At 40.1% G+C, this 15,563-nt stretch overlaps 1 protein-coding gene and 1 pseudogene across 31 annotated transcripts in view; one reads left to right on the top strand and one right to left on the bottom strand.

Moving 5' to 3' along the window:
• Positions 1-15,563, top strand: part of EPB41L2 (erythrocyte membrane protein band 4.1 like 2) — a 220,619-nt gene that overhangs the window by 66,618 nt on the left and 138,438 nt on the right. Inside the window, exon 1 of one of the 31 annotated variants that reach the window (XM_058735248.1) lies at positions 12,951-12,975. The exons of the other annotated variants lie outside the window; for them this stretch is intronic. The gene's annotated coding sequence lies outside the window, so the exon portion shown is untranslated. Of the gene's footprint in view, positions 1-12,950; positions 12,976-15,563 lie in introns of those variants that run through there. 31 annotated transcript variants of the gene reach the window in all.
• On the bottom strand, positions 2,314-3,318 carry LOC131514841 (glyceraldehyde-3-phosphate dehydrogenase-like; annotated as a pseudogene).

Here is a 15,563-nt window from a genome sequence, read left to right as displayed (position 1 = left end):
GTATGGGCTCTGCATCTCCGGCACTTGGGATTCTCTCTCTCTCTCTGCCCTTACCCTGCTTGTGCGCACTCACTCACTCTCTCTGAAAAATAAACTTTTAAAAAATAAAGATTTCTTATACAGCATAGAGTTGGGTCTTTTTCACTCTGATAATCTAATTGATGCATTTAGACCAGTTGCATTTAATCTGATTACTGGTATTTTGAGGTACCATACTGCTTTTTGTTTTGTTTGTCCTATCTGTTCTTTCTTTTTCTTATCTTACTCTGAATTATTTTTCTGATTCCATCTCATCTAATAGGTTGTTCTATTCTATCTCTCTCTTTTTTTTGTTACCCAACTTAAATTGAACTCATTAACTTGTCTCCAAACCTTTTTACTCCTCCTTTGACTATTTCACTGACTGCCTTTGCTCTCATTAACTGCTCTTTTTCTCTCTCCTTTTGCTCTTATGTGTCATCAGATTCTCACCATTGTCCTAATTGAATATTTGCTGAATTTATCCACTTCATTTCACTGACACCTTCCATATTCAGACACTGTAACCTGCATAAAGTTCAGCTCTCTCATGGTCCATTTTTAACTGTTAGTCAAAGAAGCACAAGTGTCAGCACTGACAAAAAATGGACACACCATTTGTTTTTACTTTGCTCTTTTGAAAAATAAGTGGTTTCATAGAACAGCAAAACTTAATTCTCTTTATCAGTTCATGAATTTTTCTGATTCTTTCTCATCCCAGTAGACAGCAGCCCTCAGACTCTTCCTTAAACCAGTCTCTTCCCAAACACTAAACACCAACTCTCTGAGTTTTAGCTTGAGTCTCTCCTGTGTTCTTGATGTATCAATTCTTTTCTTAGTATCTCAGTCTATTCTATAATAAATCAAATTGCTTTCAAAATTGAGATTACAGTGGTAGAATTCTTTTTGGAAGAGAGGGAACAGACTACCGATTTGTTAATATATATATTTTTAAACATTAATACACCTACCATGTCTTTTCTGGATAAATGTAATCTGTCTAGTTTTCCTGGTTTTTTTTTTTTTTTTAGTTTTTATTTAATCTGTTGTTTGTATTGTAGTCTGACTAGTAGTTTTTAGTTTTGTGCATAAATTCATTTCATAATACCTCTTTGCTTTTCAAAAGAAGCCCAAAGTTTTTAATATAGCTTTTACCTTATAAGGCACTTGCTGTTCTAGATTTTAACATACTAATTGGGTTTCCCTGCTCACCTGTCTGGTTTCTCTCATCTCTAGACTTCTGTACATGTTGCCAGTTATATTCTACTCCTCGGTCTCAGTGTAGATATAATTTCCCTTGCGTAGCCATTCTTTATGATTCTTCTACTGGGCCTCCTCCTTCCTGTTAAATGTACCTGCTGAATAACCTCCCCTCTCACCAGTTGACTGTTTATTTGCCTTTCTCCACCATCAAGTTATAAGCTTCGCAAAGGCAGTTTTCACATCTGTGTTCACAATTCTCTGGCACTTAATGGCTCTCAGTACTTATTTGCTGAATGAACTGGTGGTTACCGAATGATCTGATATTGGCCTTCCTGTCCTTCGTTCTTAACACTTCCCTTACCTTGTAGAGCTAGTTAGCCAGTGTTCCGGTGCAGCATTAACCTGATACTGAGACTTCCTTCTGAATATTTTCTCATTAAATATGTGTAGGTGACTCTGTCCTGCCTAAGTGGATAGATTCCACCTACCATGTTTAGTTTTTATAGTACCTTGAACTCTGTTCTTGTTAGGAAGACTTTTATCTAGTTCTAGCCCCTTTGGATGCCCTGCCAGTCAAATAGTCCTTTAAAAAAATTTTTTTTGAGAAAATCCTGGCTTTCAAGGTGCTTTTTATTTATCATTATGTTACCCAAACTCTCAAGAATAGTCCGTTAGTTGGAAATGAGGTAAAAGGTTAATAATAGCAAAATGTGCTGGAATATGGTAATTAATTTTCTCTTAATTCTGGGGTGATTCTCTAATTATCATCCCTTTCCTTGATTTCTGTAATCCTCTCCCAAGAAATTCAGTGTCACATCATCATGTCAAACTCTGTGTGTCTAAAAGATCCAAAATCTTGCACTCTTTCCTAGTCTCCCCCCCGCTCCCCAGGGGTACAGTATACTTTATTGATCGTGCATGACAAGGTAGTCCTCTCCAAACCCCTCCCCTTATTCAGGGGGTCTGGGATGGAAACTGTGTACAAGTCAGGAATTCTCCGTGTGTTTGAGGATGAGTTGGGGCAAGGACGCCCCAGAAGCTGAGGGTCTCTTTTTCTCTTGCTCTCTCTGGGGCTGGTGGGCCAAGGGGTTCTTATTCCTTGGAAGCCATGTGGGCCATAAGGCCTACCACCTTGTTGCTATAGCCAAATCCATTGCTGTATCATGAAATGAGTTTGACAAGGTAGTCACTAAGGACATTTCCAGCCCCAGCACCAAAGGTGGAAGAGTGGGTATCACTGTTAGAGTTGCAGGAGACAGCCCGGTCCTCAGTGGAGCCCAGGATTCCTTTGAGAGCCCTCCGATGCCTGCTTCACTACCTTCTTGATGTCATCCCATTTGGCAGCTTTCTCCAGGCAGCAGGTCAGATCCACAACTGATGCGTTGGGGGTAGTGACACGGAAGGCCATTCCGGTGAGATTAGCATTTAGGTCAGGGATGACCTAGCCTACAGAGTAGGTGCCAGTAGAAGCAGGAATGATGTTCTGGACAGCCTCTCCACCATCATGGCTTCCTAGAGGAGCCAGCCACAGTCTTCTGGGTGGCAGTGATAGCATGGACTGTGGTCTTGAGTCCCTCCACAATGCCAGAGTTGTCATGAATGACCTTGGTCAGAAGGGCCAAGCAATTGATGTTGCAGGAGGCATTGCTGACAATCTTGAGGGAGTTGTCATACTTCTTGTGGTTCACGCCCATCAGAAAAATGGGGGCATCAGCAGAAGGGGCAGAAATGTTGACTTTTTTGGCCCCACCCTTCACACAAGCCTCAGCCTTCTCCATGGTGGTGAAGACCCCAGTATACCCCACAACATACTTAGCATCAGCATCACCCCATATGATGTTGGTGGGATCTCACTCTTGGAAGATGGAGATGGGCTTTCCGTTGATAACAAGTTTCCTATTCTCAGCCTTGACTGTGCCATTGAATTTGCGCTGGTTGGAATCATACTGGAACATGTAGACCATGTAATTGAGGTCAATGAAGGGGTCATTGATGGTGACTATCCACTTCACTAGAGTTAAAAGCAGCTCTGGTGACCAGGTACCCAGTACGGCCAAATCTGTTTACGCCAACCTTCACCATTGTGTTTTGGGGACTCGGCTGGCACTGCAATCAGATGTGGCTGTTAATGGGGGAAGAGCAGAGAGCCTGCTTGGGTTCTGACACCCCAGCCAGACTGCCTCCATCTGTGGTATCCCTAGCCTTTCTTAATCTTCCGGGCTTGAAATTTTGGTATTATTTTTTAGTTCTCTTTCTTCTTTATCTGCTATTTAAACATCAACTTCTATGGAGTCTCTTCTCTGGAATTTAATATTAGTTTGATATTTGTCTTTACTATTGCTGCTTGCATGTGAGCCTATCCCCCTCCCCCCCCCCCCAGCTTTATTGAGATGTAATTGACAAAATTATAATACATTTAAAATGTACAACATGGGGTGCCTGGGTGGCTCAGTTGGTTGAGCGTCCACCTTCAGCTCAGGTCATGATCTTACTGTTCCTGAGTTCGAGCCCTGCTTTGGGCTCTTTGCTGACAGCTCAGAGCCTGGAGGCTGTTTCAGATTTTGTGTCTCCCTCTCTGTCTCTACCCCTCCCCTGCTCATGCTCTGGCTCTCTGTCTCTCTGTCAAAAATAAACATTTAAAAAAATTTTAAAAAATGTACAACATGATTTGATACACAGATACATTGTGTGATGATTCCCATGATCAAGGTTAAACATATGTCACCTCACATAGTTACCTTTTTTGTGGTGGGGGGGCATGGTGGAGAGAATGCTTAAGATCTATTGTCAGCAAATTTCAAGTATATAATACAGTATTAAGTTTATTTATTTAAACATCCAAGTTAGCATTTAGTTCAGTAATTTCAAGAGTAGAATCCAGTGATTCATCCCCTGCATAAAACACCCAGTGCTCATCCAACAAGTGTCCTCCTTAATGCCCCTTGTCCATTTAGCCCTTTCCCCCACCCAAAACCCCTCCAGCAACCCTCAGCTCTCTGTACTTAAGAGTCTCTTGTGTTTTGCCACCCTCCTGTTTTTATATTATTTTTGCTTTCCTTCCCTTATGTTCATCTGTTTTGTATCTTAAATTCCACATATAAATGAAGTCATATGATATTTGTCTTTAAGTTCGCTTAACATTCCATACACATTGTTGCAAATGGCAAGATTTCATTCTTTTTGATTGCTGAGTAATATTCCGTTGTGTGTGTATATATATGTGTGTGTGTGTGTGTATGTGTATATATATATGTATATATATATATATATACATATATATATACACACCCCACATCTTGTTTATCCATTCATCAGTCGTTGGACATTTTGGTTCTTTCCATTAAGTTTATTTATTTTTTAGAGAGAGACGGAGGGAGGGAGAGAGCGAGTGTGTGCATGTGGGGGAGGGGCTGAGAAAGAAGGAGAGAGAAAATCCCAAGCAGTCTCCACATGGTCAGTGCAGAGCCTCATGTGGGGCTTGAACTCATGAACCTCAAGATCATGACCTGAGCTGAAACCAAGAGTCGGACACTTACCGACTGAGCCACCCTGGTGCACCTACAATACTGTATTATTAACTGTGGTCATTATGCTCTACGTTAGGTCCTCAGAACTTTCTCTTTACAAACTCTGTACCATTTGTCTAACATTTCCTCTATTTCTCCCATCCCTGGGAGCCTTTTTATGTAGCCTTCCATTTGGACTGTCTCTGCTTCTACTGTCTGTCCTTTCCAATTCAGGGTCCTCCAGTCTCTTTTTTGAGCAACAGTTCGTGGTTGCCATCATATGAAGAGTCACACGTTCAGGGGATTGGAACCAGTGCATGCTGCTGGTGGGAATGTCAACTAGTGCAGCCACTTTGGAAAGCAGTTCGGCAGTTCCTGAAAACCTTAACCTAGAGCTTGCATTTGTCTGACGTATTCTAGTCCTAAGTATGTGCCCAGGAGAAATGAAAACCTCTACCTACACAAAAAGTTGTAGGCGGATATTCACAGCATTATTTATAGTAGCCCAAAAGTAGAAACAACACAAATGTCCATCAGTTGATGAGTAGATAAACAAAATGTGGTATAGCCATAAGATGTAATATTACTTGGGCATACTGAGGAATGACTTACTGATGTATGCTATAACATGAACGAACCTTGAAAATAATATGCCAAGTAAAAAGCCGGACATGCAAGGCCATGTGGCATGCTTCTGTGTATGTAAATAGTGAAATCTATACAGACAGAGATTGGTGGTTGTCTAGGGCTGAGAGTTTTAGGGAATGATAGTTAAAGAGTACTTGTTTTGTCTTTTTTTTTTTAAATGTAATATTCACTTAAAAGTTACCATTTTAAAGTATACAATTCAGTGGTTTTTATTATATTCAAAATGTTGTGCACCTGTCCTCATTATCCCAGAACATTTTCATCTCCCCAAAAGAAACCCTGTCTCCTTTTTTTAAATACTTTTTTTATTAAAAAAAAAAATTTTTTTTCAGTGTTTATTTTTAAGAGACAGAGACAGAGCATGAGAAGGGAGGGGCAGACACACACACACACACACACACACACACACACACACACACACACAGAATCCAAAGCAGGCTCCAGGCTCTGAGCTGTCAGCACAGATAGCTGACAGCTCAGAGCCTGATGCAGCACTTGAACCCATGAACTGTGAGATCATGACCTGAGCCAAAGACAGAGGCTCAACCAACTGAGCCACCCAGGTGCCCCAAAACCCTGTTTCCTTTAAGCAGTTACTCCTCATCCCCGCCACTCCCAACATCACCTTCTGACCTGCTTCTCCATTTTATGTTCCTTGTAGCAGCAATGTGTGAGGTTTCTGATCTCTCCAATTCCATGCCAGCACTTGTTTCCTTCATTTTTTTTCGCTAGTCACCTTAGTGTATTTGAAGAACTATCACTAGGTGGTCTTATTTCCATTTTCTAATGACTAATTGTGTTGAGCATCTTTTCCTGTGATGATAGGCCATTTTTACCTCTTTTTTGGAGAAATATTTACTTAAGTCCTTTGCCCCTTTTAAAATTGGGTTCTTTGTCATTTTGTTGAGTTGTAAGAATGCCTTATGTATATTCTGCATACCCTTATTGGGTGTGTGGTTTATAAGCACTTTCATTCTGTGGATTTTTTTTTGTTTTGTTTTATTTGCTTGATTGTGCCCTTTGACTCACAAACGTTTTTAATTTTGGTGAAGTCTAATTCCTTTGTTGTTGTCGTTACTGATTGTGTTTTAGGTGTTCTAATTAAGAATGTGTTGTGAAATCCATAAGTCATGAAGATGCACATTCCTTGTCTTCAAAGAGTTTTATACTTTTGGCTCATATATTTTTAGTCTTTGGTCCATTTTGAGTTGTTTTATGTGGTGTGAGGTAGGGGTTCAGAGTCATTCTTTTGTATGTGGATATCCAGTTGTCCCAGTACCATTTGTTGAAAAGACTATTCTTTCCCCATTGTATGGATTTGGCACTCTTGTTGAAATCAGTTGGCGATAGATATGTGGCTTTATTTCTGGACTCTCAAGTCTGTACTGATTGGTATGTCAGTTCTTATGCCAGTATCACTATGCTTTGATTACTCTAGCTTTGTAATAAATTTTGAGGTCAGGAAGGGTGAATGCTCCCACTTTGTTCTTCTGTGTCATGAGTGGTTCAGTTATCTGTGGTCCCTTGCAATTTCATATGAATTTGAGGATTATTCTGTCCATTTCTGCAAAAAAAAAAGGCATTTGGGATTATAATGGGGATTGCATTGACTTTGTCAATGAATTTGGGGGGTTATTGTCATCTTAACAATATTAAGTCTTTGAATGTGTGAACATGGATCTATTTACGTTTTCTTTGATTTTTTAGGAAAGATGTTTTTGTAGTTTTCAGTATACAAATTGCATACTTCCTTGGTTAAATCTACTCCTTTGTATTCTTTTTAATGCTAAGTAGAATTACTATTTTTTGGATTGTTTATGTATATAAATACAACCGAGTATGTATATTGATCTTATGTCCTGCAATTTTGCTGAACTCCTTTATTAGCTTTTTTGGGGGGATTCTTTAGGATTTTATATATATATAATCCTACCGTTTGCAAATAGAGATCATTTACTTTTTCCTGTCCTATTTGGATGCTTTTTATTTATTTTTCTTGCCTAATTGCACTGGTTTTAACTTTAAGAACAATGTTGAATAGAGGTGGTGAGAGTGGACATCCTGTCTTATTCCTGATCTTTGTGGGGAGAACTTTTGGTCTTTCACTGTTAAGTATGAGGTGTGTTTTTGTAGATGCCCTTTATCACATTGAGGAGGTTCTCTTTCATTCCTAGTTTGTTGAATGTTTTATTGTGAAAGGATGTTAGATTTTGTTAAATGCTTTTTCTGTCTATTGAAATGATCTTGTATATTTTTCTTCCTTTTATTAATATGATTATTGATTTTTGTGTGTTGAATCACCCTTGTATTCCTGGAATAAATTCCACTTGGTCATGGTGTAAGATCCTTTTAATATCTTGCTGGATTTAGTTTACCAGTATTTTGTGGAAGACTTTTGCTTCTATATTCATTGGGAATATTGGTCTGTAGTTTCCTTTTTTTTTTTTTTTTTTTTTTTTTGGTGATGTCTTTATTTGGCTTTGGTATCAGGCCTTGTAGAATGAATTAGAATGTTTGGAGTTTCTTTTTGGGTTGATGAAAATGTTCTAAGATTGTGGTGATGGTTGCACAATGACTCTACTAAGAATCCCTGAATTGTACACTTAAAGTGGGTGACTTGTGTGGTACCTCAGTAAAATTGTTACAAAAAAAACAAAACCAAAAACCCCCATATACACAACCCCAACAAACTTTAGGAGCACTAACCTATCTTCTTTAGCTTAGAGTCCTTTCCATAGAGTTTAAAGCCCTCAACAATCTTGTCAGCCTCGCCTCTGGCTTACCTTTGTATGACTGATCCAGTGATAAGGGTCAACACACTGCCCCACTCACCACTTTCTGCTCCCCTCAGATCTCCTAGAATGTCTTGTGCATCTTGCTGCTATACCCTGAGGACTGTCTCCACCTGTCTTGAATGTCCTGTCCCTCTTTCCCACCAACAACGTTTCTTGCAAAGTTTTGTGCAAGTTTCTTGTATTTACCACTCTAGCCTGCAGTTGCCTTTTAGTCCCAAATCTATTCAGTGGGATAGAATATTTGAAATCAGAACTGTTCTAGGAAATCTGATGTATGTGTTTATGTGTACCTATGGACACACACTTTTTTTTTTTTTTAATGTATTTACAGTTAATTCACAAGTTTATAGAGATGCCTTTTTATTTGCACGGCTCTGGTCTCCCCATATGGCTCTCTGTGCTTTGAAGACAGGCATGATGTAGTATATCTAGTTATTATATGACAGGCAAGTATCTGTTGATGTATTATACATGTGTTTGGGAAATAGATCCAGAACTTTGTTATGTTTTGCAGTTTTCCTTATGTATCTCTAAAAATTATTTTTGAGAAATTTTTGTATTATAGTAGAAGCAATTGAGTAAAGTCCTAATGTATAAAGTTCACATGCGAGTGTGAGGAATGTGTAGGTGAGGCTTTATATAAAAGGCTGAGTTTGGCATCTGGTTAAGTATAACTGGGAGGTTGCATAAGCATCATGGTGTAATGTCAAGGAGGTATTTCAAATAAAATAGAATTGGATTTAAGTCTCCGGTATCTGTCTTATACATAGTCAGGGGCTTGAGTCAGGATTCAAATTCTGGTTGTCTGACTCCGGGACTAACAGTTAACTGCTCTCCTATTTTACATTCCATGCTTATTAAGGGAGGTTACTTCATTTCTCTGAGCCTCACTTTATTCACATAGAAAATGAATGTGATAATATTTGCTGTGCCGAGTTGTTTTGAGGCTTAAATAAGAATTTTATAAAGCATTCTGCAGAGTGCTTGCTCACAAAATAGGCCTATTGCTATTAGTAAAATATTTTGTTTACTCCAAAACAATAGCACTAACAAAAGAGATTTTGAAAGCATCTCTGAAACTTATGCTGAGAAATTTGCTTATCTCCTGGCTTCGGAATATTGAATTCTTTGCTTTACATTTTGGCACAAAGTTTTCAGTGTTCTATTTCTCTAGAATTTAGATAATTTTCCAAGTAAGTCATTTGTTAGTAATTTCTTTTGCGCTCTTGTCGCTTTTTGTTGTTCAAAATGAGTTATTGTCAAGTAACAGAATTAAACCTTCTTTGTAGTTAACTTCCCGGTGACAGTTGTGGTTAACTGCAACTGATATATTAATGCCTTAGGTTTTGAAGTTTCTGGAATGAAGTTTAGGAAGGTTGATGTTTTTTGTTGGAAGCCATAATAGAAATGAATTTAGAGAGATGGTTATTGGTTTTTATCTTGGCTGCAGAAGTATTTGTAGAAGAGTATTTGTTGGTGTTGCTATAGGAACATAGTCAAAACTACAGCAGCGAAAGCATGACAGCGTTGATCGGCTTACCTGAATTGTTGTTCTTATTTTATTCCTAATTGACATTTGACTTTTTTTTCTTTCTTAGCTGTCATAAATATCCGGATATTATAAGTCCCGAATATATCAGTTTCGAGAATGCTACTATTTGGTTGCTTACTTCTTAGAGGCTTGGGGAGAAAAAAAAATCCTGCTTTTAAGGCACATCCAAATTTCCTGTTTGTAATGGTGATGGATCGTAATTAAAAAAATATGTATCTCCATGTATTCTTAGGCTAGTTTTGGTTCACTTGGGGATTTTTCTTCATGAAAACCACTTGGTAGTTACTGTTTTCAAGTTTTATTTACATTTTCTTTTACAAATCTGTTATGAAGTTACACTGTCCATGCTGTCCGTTTTAAGTTTTCAATAAAGCTACAATTTGGGTCAGGAGAAAGTAGTGGCACTAAGCAGTTTGTAGGGGAAAATAGCTCTCCTTCTGGCTTTTATAGACTCTCTTGCTCAAAGGAAGGACTGCCATTGAGTCAGTTACAACTTCAGTGGAAGATGTCTTGCAGCTGTGCCTTTTTGGTTTTCTTCCAGAGATAGTATTTGTGTGCACTGTCAGAATGTCTTAAAGGCCCACCCTGGAAAGGATTCAACTCTATAAAAGGAGTTTTGTTTTATAACCTTTCACATATTCTTATGGGGTTCTGGTGGTGACCGTGGTCTTTATTGTCTTGTCTTTTAAGCTGGCATTTTATTGAGACACAGGCTTCACAGTTTGAAAATAAGAATTACAGTTATAGTTATTGTATCTCGTAAAATACGAATGGCCAAATCCTTGGCACACACTACAATTAAAATGGTCCTTTCCAAACCTTGTGATTTTAGTCAGTTATTTTTTTAAACTTCTTTTCTACTGCTATACTGGTATGAAGATGGCAGTCATTTGACTATATTTCTTCTAGGTAATTTAATAGATTTTGATTTACAAGTCAAGTTAATGTGTTAGAAGATTCAGGGAATCCCAAACAAAGTTTTTAAAAGACCAATAACTTTTCATGTTGAGAATAGTTCAGTTTAACCTGTTTTGAATCCTTTGTTGACATGAATGCTAAGAGAATTATCATTGAATATACTCTAGGGGACTGACCATATTTTCTCCCCAAGTTTTCCTTTTCTCTTCAGTTTTTTTTTTTTTTTTTTTCCTCTCCTTTAAATGTTCCAGAGTTCTCTAAGTTATTTGGGGTGGAGAACAGGGCTTTAGAGATACTCCTATATCACTAGTTTTCTCAGGCCACTTCCTCTGCCAGCCCATGTGTATTTCCAGTTACCTTCCCTTGGGGATGTCCTTCCTGCTGTTCAAGATGAAGGGGTGTGTGTGTATGTGTGTGTGTGTGTGTACTTTTTAAAGTAATCTCTACCCCTAACCTGGGAATTGAACTCAGGACCCCAAGACTGAGAGTCACTTGCTGTACTGACTGAGCCAGCCAGGCACCCCTTCTTTTGTGGGTTTGATCCTGTTTTTTTTTTGTTTTTGTTTTTGTTTTTTTTACTTCTTCTGAACTACCTGCCATCCATTTTCCTTTTTCTCCTTTGTGTCTCAAGCCTCTCCCTACTCTCTCTCTCCCACCAAAAGCCTGCACCAAACAAAACCACCAAAACATCTGCTGTGCACAGATGTTTTCCTGCAACCTAGTACTTCTTGTAGTTATTTGTTCCTGATTCTCTCGCCTTTTTTCTATCGCTAAACTGGACATTAATCTACACTCACCTCTAACCCTCCTTTCTCCAGTATTTTTTTTTTTTTTTTAAGCCACTTGGCTTTTTCGTCCACTGTCCACTAACTTGTTCTTAGAGGTTACCAGCAGCCTTTTCACAACAATTTAAAAACTTCAGCAGTGCCTGAAGCAATGTGCCCTTGGCCCTGTTCTCCACTCCTCCTAGCCTGACTCTTCTCTTTTGGCAATATGTTCATGGTTTGTGGTCTTTCTCTTAGGCTGATCCTTCCAGCCTCTTTTATAGCTTCCTTTCTGTCTGCCTGGTGATTTATCTTGAGCATTTTTCTTTCTTCCTTTCTTTCCTTCTTTCTTTCTTTTTTAAATGTTTTATTTATTTTTGAGAGAAAGAGAGCACGCGCTCAGGAGGTGCAGAGAGAGAGAGAGGAAGACACAGAATCCGAAGCAGGCTCCAGGCTCTGAGCTGTCAGTACAGATCCTGACATGGGGCTCAAACCCACAAACTGTGAGATCATCACCTGAGCTGAAGTCACTTAACCAACTGAGCCACCTAGGTGCCCCACAATGATGAGCATTTTTCTTACTCTGTTTTGCTGGGGTTTCATCTATTGCATAGCTTCAAATAACACTGATGGGCCAATGAGTTCCAAGTCTTACCATGGAAACCCCGCCTTTGTTGTTCAGACACCTGTGTCTGACCATCCTGACTTTCCACCTGGCTGTACACAGGCCCTATAGTCCACGTGCATTCAACCTGGAAGCTTGTGCTTCTTTCATTCCTGTTTCCTACGTTTCTTGGAAACTCCTCACTACATTCATGGTGCTGCCCTGTCTGACCTTTGACTGCCAGGAACCTGGGAAATTTGCTGTTACTCCCACAATATAATTCATTATCAAATCCTGTCAATTTTACCTACTAAATATTTATTGACTCCGTCTCTTCATTTGCCTTTGTTGCCCCTGCCTTAGTTGAGATGCTGTTTCTTGGATCACTGGAGCATCATCTTAAGCAGTTTCCTTTGTGTCACTTGTTGTCACATGACTGCCCAGTATTTTCCATCGCCCGCAGGGTAGAGTTAAAACGTCGAAACTTTAGCATACCCATCACTTATTACTTGGCTGCCTCCTCCCTCATCCATCTCGTCCACTCCTACCCTGTGTTCCAGGCAGACGAGGTACTTGCCATTCTCTACCATGCTTTTATCTTTCCTGATTCTATGCCCTTCACTTGCTGTTCCCACGGTGAGGAGTGTGCTCCTACCCGCTTTCACTCCGCCCTGGAAGCACCTTCTTATCCTTCAAGGTCAGCTCAAACTTCACCCCGGGAAACATTCTTTACTCATCAAGTCCGTTACTGTTGAATTGTCTCTGCCTGTATTTTAGCTCTTCCTCTCTGTGCAGTAGAGTTAGTTATTTAAATACCCTCCTGGCACTGCTGGAGCCAGGTTTCACACAGGTTTGTAACCTCAACAGCTATCAGTAAAACAAAGAGCAGTTCCTCACTGAATGAATGGGTCTTAGCAAGACCCAAAAGTACAGAGCTGAAATCAAGATCTCCTAGGCAGAGGTGATGGTGAGTACTCTGGCTTGATGTTGGCTATTCTGTTTTGGGTGGGTTGGGGCTGTGGACCGAGGGCACGTTTGCACCTGTGCTTCGAGTTTTCTTTCACAATTCAAGGTCGGAGAGTTGAGTTGTTAAAGTGAAGCGACAACACGGAGCTGCAGTTTCAAGTGACTGAGCTAACAAAGTTGTGTGGTTTTGGAGGTACACAGGGTGCCCAGACAAGGGCCCAAGGCGTGCACATGGCCTGTGTTGGGCAGAGGGAGGAGTAACAGGTGAAGTGAGGAGAGGCTGGCTCTGGGGTTGTCCCTCCCCAGGGCTTGCTGTGTAGCTATGACTGCTTATCACACACATCTTAACCTTTCCCTGCCTTGCCCGGCCAGGAGCAGCGTTTAACTTTGTCCAGCGCGGTTTGTCATAAGAGGCTTGTGTTGACCTGTTTGCTATTTATGCGGTTTCTAGTGGCCCCTCTTGGAAATTGTGGTGCCATTTTAAAGGAAAGGAGAGAAGAGAAAGAAGGGAAGTTACAGAGGGTGGATTAAAGTGAAGAAACATTTTTCCTTCCCCAAGTTGAGGGGGGAAAAATAGGTAAATGGAATTGGTAAGCGTTTACTCTATGTTCAGTGTTTGATTTTTAAAAGTAAACGTAAGGATACATTCAGCCATTTTTAGGAGAAAGCCTAGATGAATTTTTGACCATCGGGATACTGTGTCCAATAGGAACTCACGTTCTTTTAGTAGTAGCTGTGTGGCGACTCTCAGACGATTCTTACAATGGTCCTGTTACGTAGGTGGGTGGTTGGCTGGTGCCTTGACCGATTCAGTCACCAGCTAAGTGGTAACATGCCATGGCAACATGCAGACTCTCTGAATATGAATTTAACCTTCTTTCAGATTGAGAAGTATCAATAGATACTTTCTTGGCAGTGACCTCTGTTTCTCAAAACCTACTTTTTTGGGGAGTGGGAGCGTATAGGGTTTTTCCTGGGTGCAGAGAGTGGGGGCAGAGCTGGGGAGCACTGATGTCTACTGCATGCTTAGTCTCTGGGCTCTTTAGTCCTCTGGCCGTTGGAGAGCCAGAAAGGGCCTCTGTGCTGTGTGTTTTCTGTTACTGTGTCTCTACTCTTTCCTTCTCATCCAGGCAGGGAGGCTTGCAACAGGGAAGGGCCATGGGATTATTTATTAGACAGAATCTGACATCCTGCCTGGGTTCTGCTGCGGACTCCCTGCACAACCCAGGCAAATCCTCTAGCTTCTGGGCTTTAGGTACCCCAGATGTGAGAGGCAAGGGCCAGACATCCCTTATGGCTCCAAATTCTTTATAAAAACCCCATTTCGTTCAGCCATGTATGTAGGACGTTTCACAGGTACTGGCAAAGTCTTTGTTTCTGCTCTTTATGTTATGGGCTTTGTGACAGGTGCTTTTATTTTCTTTAACCCCTAAGTCAAGGTGGGTGTCACCGCCATATTATTAACAGTAGCATTGACTCCCTTAAAATGAGCTCCAAATGAACCGAAACGTCTTCAGTCTATGAGGCCTTCCTTGACCTCCTCCAGGGAGTTGTGCACTTTGCTGTGCCCTTCCTGTCCCTCTGTTGTAGCCTTTATCACACATGTTGTAATTGTTTATGTATCTGTCTTTCCTGCTAGACTGGTGAATTCTCTGAGGGCTGGAATGGGGAAGGATCTTTGAGTCCTAAGGGTTTAATGTCTGGTGCAAAGGCGGAACTCAGCAAATGTTTCTTAGACACAATAGGATGAAAATGATACATTTTTTTAAAAGTTTGTTTATTTTGAGAGAGAGAAAGCACATGTGGGAGCAAAGGAGGAGCACAGAGAGAGAGAGAGAGAGAGAGAGAGAGAGAGAGAGAGAATCCCAAGTAGGTCTGTGCTGTCAGTGCAGAGCCCAATGCAGGGCTTGATCCCATGAACCATGAGATCGAGACCTGAGCTGAAATTCAGAACCAGACGCTTAACCTACTGAGCCACCCCTGAAAATGATACTTTAAGGTGAATGCTGGATTACTGTATTTGCCTGAATGTGTAATTCTAATAGTGATGCGTTTGACTTTTGAGTTAAAACTCTTAACAAATCCTTTTATCTTAACACTTTTTAGATGGTTTCAAAACATTAACTTGATGATGGATTCCCATTTACCACCTCTTTGTTTCCATTTTCTCCTGTACCTCTTCCTACTGTCTTCTCTACAAACCCTTTCTTTAAAAAAAAACAAAAACAGAATCCAAAAAAAAAAAACAAAAACAAAAACAAACCTGGGACCATACAGCAAATTTTTTCCCCAGAGTCTCATAAATCTATAGTACTTTCTAATGTTACATTTTAAAAAAATGTGGTAGGGATGAAACTTTGCAGATGACTCATTTGCAGTTGTGCAGAGCATTCTGGATGTAGAGTCTGAGCGAAGATAAACTGTGGTGGTATGTGGTCGAAAGAGAACTTGTGCATAGAATCCATGGAACGAATGCAGTGGTTTTTTCCTCTTTTTTTCTTTTTTGCTGACAACAGATAGCGATGATAAAATGTAGGCTGTTAGAAAAATTTATAGACTAGGGAACCCATTCAGATTGAAAAAGTGATA

Source organism: Neofelis nebulosa, chromosome 6, assembly GCF_028018385.1.
Source record: "Neofelis nebulosa isolate mNeoNeb1 chromosome 6, mNeoNeb1.pri, whole genome shotgun sequence".
Classification (NCBI taxonomy): Eukaryota; Metazoa; Chordata; class Mammalia; order Carnivora; family Felidae; genus Neofelis; species Neofelis nebulosa.
The sequence above is the reverse complement of the archived record's forward strand: the minus strand, read 5'-3'. Positions and strand labels throughout refer to the sequence as shown.